Source organism: Spinacia oleracea, unplaced genomic scaffold (assembly GCF_020520425.1).
Source record: "Spinacia oleracea cultivar Varoflay unplaced genomic scaffold, BTI_SOV_V1 SOVchr0_007, whole genome shotgun sequence".
Lineage (NCBI taxonomy): Eukaryota > Viridiplantae > Streptophyta > Magnoliopsida > Caryophyllales > Amaranthaceae > Spinacia > Spinacia oleracea.
Genome location: NW_026614335.1, coordinates 50,290 through 56,269, shown reverse-complemented (window position 1 = coordinate 56,269; position 5,980 = coordinate 50,290). Strand labels below are relative to the sequence as shown.

General features: G+C 40.2%; 1 pseudogene; it reads left to right on the top strand.

Annotated features, from left to right (window-relative positions):
* Positions 1–2,135: 2,135 nt before the first annotated feature.
* On the top strand, positions 2,136–4,908 carry LOC130464838 (probable CoA ligase CCL7; annotated as a pseudogene).
* Positions 4,909–5,980: the final 1,072 nt, after the last annotated feature.

The following is a 5,980-nucleotide window of genomic DNA, read 5'->3' as shown; positions in this document are numbered from 1 at the left end:
ACATGGCCCAAGCAAGGCAAGGCATGACCCAAGATAGGTAAGCAAGGGCACGACATGGCCAAGCAAGGCAAGGCATGACCAAGAAAGGTAAGCAAGGGCACGACATGGCCCAAACAAGGTAAGCATGACCCAAGAAAGGTAAGCAAGGGCACGACATGGCCAAAGCAAGGCAAGGCATGACCCAAGAAAGGTAAGCAAGGGCACGACATGTCCCAAGCAAGGCAAGGCATGACCCAAGAAAGGTAAGCAAGGGTACGACATGGCCCAAGCAAGGTAAGCATGACCCAAGAAAGGTAAGCAAGGGCACGACATGGCCCAAGCAAGGTAAGCATCACCCAAGAAAGGTAAGCAAGGGCACGACATGGCCCAAGCAAGGCAAGGCATGACCCAAGAAAGGTAAGCAAGGGTACGACATGGCCCAAGCAAGGTAAGCATGACCCAAGAAAGGTAAGCAAGGGTACGACATGGCCCAAGCAAGGTAAGCATGACCCAAGAAAGGTAAGCAAGGGCACGACATGGCCCAAGCAAGGCAAGGCATGACCCAAGAAAGGTAAGCAAGGGCACGACATGGCCCAAGCAAGGGAAGCATGACCCAAGAAAGGTAAGCAAGGGCACGACATGGCCCAAGCAAGGAAAGGCATGACCCAAGAAAGGTAAGCAAGGGCACGACATGGCCCAAGCAAGGTAAGCATGACCCAAGAAAGGCAAGCAAGGGCACGACATGGCCCAAGCAAGGGAAGCATGACCCAAGAAAGGTAAGCAAGGGCACGACATGGCCCAAGCAAGGAAAGGCATGACCCAAGAAAGGTAAGCAAGGGCACGACATGGCCCAAGCAAGGTAAGCATGACCCAAGAAAGGCAAGCAAGGGCACGACTTGGCCCAAGCAAGGCAAGGCATGACCCAAGAAAGGTAAGCAAGGGCACGACATGGCCCAAGCAAGGCAAGGCATGACCCAAGAAAGGTAAGCAAGGGCACGACATGGCCCAAGCAAAGGAAGCATGACCCAAGAAAGGTAAGCAAGGGCACGACATGGCCCAAGCAAGGCAAGGCATGACCCAAGAAAGGCAAGCAAGGGCACGACATGGCCCAAGCAAGGCAAGGCATGACCCAAGAAAGGTAAGCAAGGGCACGACATGGCCCAAGCAAGGCAAGGCATGACCCAAGATAGGTAAGCAAGGGCACGACATGGCCAAGCAAGGCAAGGCATGACCAAGAAAGGTAAGCAAGGGCACGACATGGCCCAAACAAGGTAAGCATGACCCAAGAAAGGTAAGCAAGGGCACGACATGGCCAAAGCAAGGCAAGGCATGACCCAAGAAAGGTAAGCAAGGGCACGACATGTCCCAAGCAAGGCAAGGCATGACCCAAGATAGGTAAGCAAGGGCACGACATGGCCAAGCAAGGCAAGGCATGACCAAGAAAGGTAAGCAAGGGCACGATATGGCCCAAACAAGGTAAGCATGACCCAAGAAAGGTAAGCAAGGGCACGACATGGCCCAAGCAAGGCAAGGCATGACCCAAGAAAGGTAAGCAAGGGCACGACATGTCCCAAGCAAGGCAAGGCATGACCCAAGAAAGGTATGCAAGGGCACGACATGCACTAGTGGAAAAAACCCCTGTTGTAGCCCCCTTGTTGAGGGGGGCGTATATAAGTGAGCCTCAATAACCACTTAGTCAACGCGGGTCAAAAGTTTAACTAACAGGTTGGGGCGGGCTTTTGTTATGTTCGCTTCTATAGACCCTGTTGAAGGGGGCTTTATGTTGCCCGCCTCAATAGGTAGCATCCTGTTGAAGGGGGCTTCGTTTTGTTCGCTTCAATAGATATTCACAAAACAAAATTTAAAACAATTAAGTTACTCTCACCAATAACACGTACAAATCTCTTCAAATCTCTATTCGAACAAATCAATTGCAAGAACCTTCCAACGCTTCTGCCGGCTCCTCACCGCGCGGCTCCACCACCACCTTCCTCGACTCCTCTTCCATAACAGTCGCCGCCGACCGTCGTCTTTCTAGCTATCTCGGTTGACTCTGTTTCACACAGTGACGCAATATATCTGTCAAGGTTAGTTTATAATTGATTCTTGTTTTGCTTGTTCTTAAAATTCAGTTTCTCTTCAATTAGTTGAGCATAATGAGTTGATTATGCAGAGAATTTAGGCTAATATTCCAATATTTGATGAATTTACAAATTAGGGTTTGATATTTGTGGTTTTTCTTGTTCAGTTACAAAATAGAAGTTAGGTTAATTTTTTGTGGTTTTTCTAGTTCAGATAAATTTTTGTAGGGTTCAACTTGATTAGAAGTTAGGTATTTTCTAACTGAGTGATCGAATAATTAGTATTATTAGCCCCAAATTCTATCCAATACCTTGTAATTTTTCTGGGTGTTATTGCAGTTGGTGCAATTGCAACTACTGTGAATCCAATATATAGAGTTTCAGAGATTAAGAAACAAGTTGATGATTGTAAGCCCAAATTAGTTGTCACAGTTCCAGAACTTTGGGACAAGTTAAGGGTCTTAATATGTCTGCTTTGATTCTAGGGTCTAAGGGAAAAGGGGTTTTAAATTCGAGTTCTAAAGTTGTATATTTCAATGATTTGGTTAATGGGTCTACTGTGGAATTTCAAAAGGTTTTGATAAAACAAAGTGATACTGCTGCATTGTTCTATTCATCTGGTACAACTGGTATCAGTAAAGGTGTTATACTAACTCATGAGAATTTCATTGCTGCGTCTTTGATGATGACAAGTGATCAAGAATTCAAGGGCGAAACCGATGATGTGTTCTTGTGTGTGGTTCCTATGTTTCATGTGTTTGGACTGGCTTTGATTTTGCATGCTCAATTGCAGAAAGGATATACAGTTGTTAGTATGGCTAAGTTTGATTTCGAGTTGATGTTAAAAGCTATTGAGAAGTATAAGATTACTAGATTGTGGGTTGTTCCTCCAATTATGCTTGCATTGGCTAAGCATGGTGCTGTCAAGAAATATGATATTTCATCTTTGAAGCGGATTGGTTCTGGGGCTGCGCCTTTGGGGAAGGAGATGATGCAGAGTGTTCTAACACTATGCCTCCGGCTATGATAGTTCAGGTATATTGAACTACATTTCTCTTTCATCATTTTTAAAGAATTGTTTATGATGTTTTCTGTCACATTCTTAATGAGTATGAAATGGTTTCTAACAATTCTCTATCTTTTAATGGCCTGAAAAAGAGGAAATTTCCTTTGAATATTCCCATGATACATTATTTATTGTTTATTTAGTAGAGTAATTCTTGTTATTCTTTGACTTCACTTGATTTTGTTATATTTTATGATTCTTTTTCCTACAAGAATATTAACAACTCTGAATCTATGCATACTAGTTGCACACGTCAAGATTCTTCATGAATAGTGTAATTCTATAAAACAAAGGTCAACGAAGTATGTGATTGCTTTGATAAATAAAAAGATTCAATATTTTTGTTTAGACATTATCTTTTTCAATTTCACAAGGGATCTCAAGTAGTCAAGTGTTCCCTTGTTTTTTTTTATTTTTTTAACAGGTCAAGTGTTCCCTTGTAGAATAGATATTTGACTTAATCCCCGTATAACTTTCGCAGTTAGCAACTTAGCACCTGACGTTGTCCTGTTGATGAAATATTGAAATTATAGACGTCTAGGCTTTTTATGACGGTGAATGATCATGAATTCGTGGATGATAATACTCTTAAGATTTGATAATTGGAAGTAGAGTATCTACCGCAGCTTGTTACTTATTAATGGAACTGACTAGTATTACTTTACGGATGTACTTTCGCGTCTTGGTTAGCGCTTGCGGGTTTATTTGGTAAACTGTTCTCTGATACGACTCACATTGTGCCTTTCAGGGGTACGGTATGACAGGAACATGTGGAGTCATCTCTATAGAACACCCAAGACTAGGTGGTCGACATTCTGGCTCAACTGGAATGTTGGTTGCAGGTATTGAGCTCAGATAATTAAAGTAGATACATCCTAAGCAACTGGGTGAAATATGGGTCCGCGTAATATGATGAAAGGTAATGATTAGTTTTACTGTTTTTCCCATTGAAAAAGGACTTTATACACATTTTCCTTATCATATTCGTTTGCGTAGACTGAAGATTATCAGTAAGCATTTTACTCTGAGCTGCTTTGATCCTAGGAAAGTTACTATCATGTTTATGATCTGAAACCTTAAATGGTAGGTTTACAGAATTGTGTGATTTATGCCGGGAAGCTATAAATAAAACTATGTTTAGAAGCTAGGCAGTTTCCGAAAAATAATATGTTTACAGTCTAGCTCTTGTTCTTGGAAAGCTGTACATGCAACTAATATTTGGTTATACAGTAGTGTATACTTTAGGTCAAAAAATGAAGCTTTGAGATGGATAGAACCAGCGTTTACACAGAAGAAAAAGTGAAGTTGTGGACAAATAATAGTTTTACAAGTTTAATCGCATTTATATGCAAATGCATTAATATTAATGGCCTTAGATAATTGTTGCGATGAGATAAGGTGAAGCACAATGTTGTTCTGTTTTCTGTTTTGGTTATAGTTTCCCAACGTAGTACTCATTATTGTGTCATTTGCAGGTTACTTTAATAATCCACAAGCCACCAAGTCGACTATTGATAATCAAGGCTGGGTACATACAGGAGATCTTGGGTACTTCGATGATGAAGGGCAGCTTTATGTGGTTGACAGGCTGAAAGAGCTCATCAAATACAAGGGTTTTCAGGTGTTTGTTCTTGCATGAGCATATTTTGAATAATAGCATAATTAGCATCCTGTTTTTATTTCTGATTTCTGTGGTTCGGTTCCTAGAACATGAAATGGTAAATAGAATGCTATGCATTACCAGAATTGTACAATATGTTTATTTAACCTGGCGGTGTTAGTTCCTGAGACATGGATGATTATCAGGAAATTTCCATGAAATCCAAGCATACATCCGTGCATCTAAAAATATAGACACTTATTCTGATTTTAGCATTAAGAACTAAGTGAAAGAACACAATTTAGAGCTAAAATGGTATTTCCGCTCCCAACTTTGAACTAAACAACCTAAGGATTCATTTGATTCTTATTACATGACTAATATGCATTATTTTAACTTTCTAAAACTCATTCGAATCTATTTATGCACATTTAAGGCTCATTGGGTCGTTATAGGTCATATTTAGAGCTAAAATGACATTTCCGCTCCCAACTTTGAACTAAAGAACCTAAGGATTCATTTGATTCTTATTACATGACTAATATGCATAGTTTTAACTTTCTAAAACTCATTCTAATCTATTTATGCACATTTAAGGCTCATTGGGTCGTTATAGGTCATATTTAGAGCTAAAATGACATTTCCGCTCCCAACTTTGAACTAAAGAACCTAAGGACTCATTTGATTCTTATTACATGACTAATATGCATATTGTTAACTTTCTAAAACTCATTCTAATCTACGTATGCACATTTAAGGCTCATTGGGTCGTTATAGGTCATATTTAGAGCTAAAATGACATTTCCGCTCCCAACTTTGAACTAAAGAACCTAAGGACTCATTTGATTCTTATTACATGACTAATATGCATAGTTTTAACTTTCTAAAACTCATTCAAATCTATTTATACACATTTAAGGCTCATCAGGTCGTTATAGGTCAACAACGTACTTAATTATCTCTATAGTCTGCAACTATATCTTTTAATTTTATGCTTCAATGGAATGTAAAGACAATATCGTGAGTGTAAACTTTGGTACTCATATATATTTTCCTTCCATGCAACTTGCAGGCTAGGGATCGAGTCGATTGGAAGAAAGTCAACACGACCTTACTTAAGGTTTGTAATGCATGATCTAAAGGCACCTAAGTGGCTGGATTAGAGACATTTGTTAGATTAGCTCTCTAGCCTTTTGTCTTTAGTTGTTAATATTAGTTGTAATTTGTTAGACTAGCTAGGTGTTTAAAAATTGT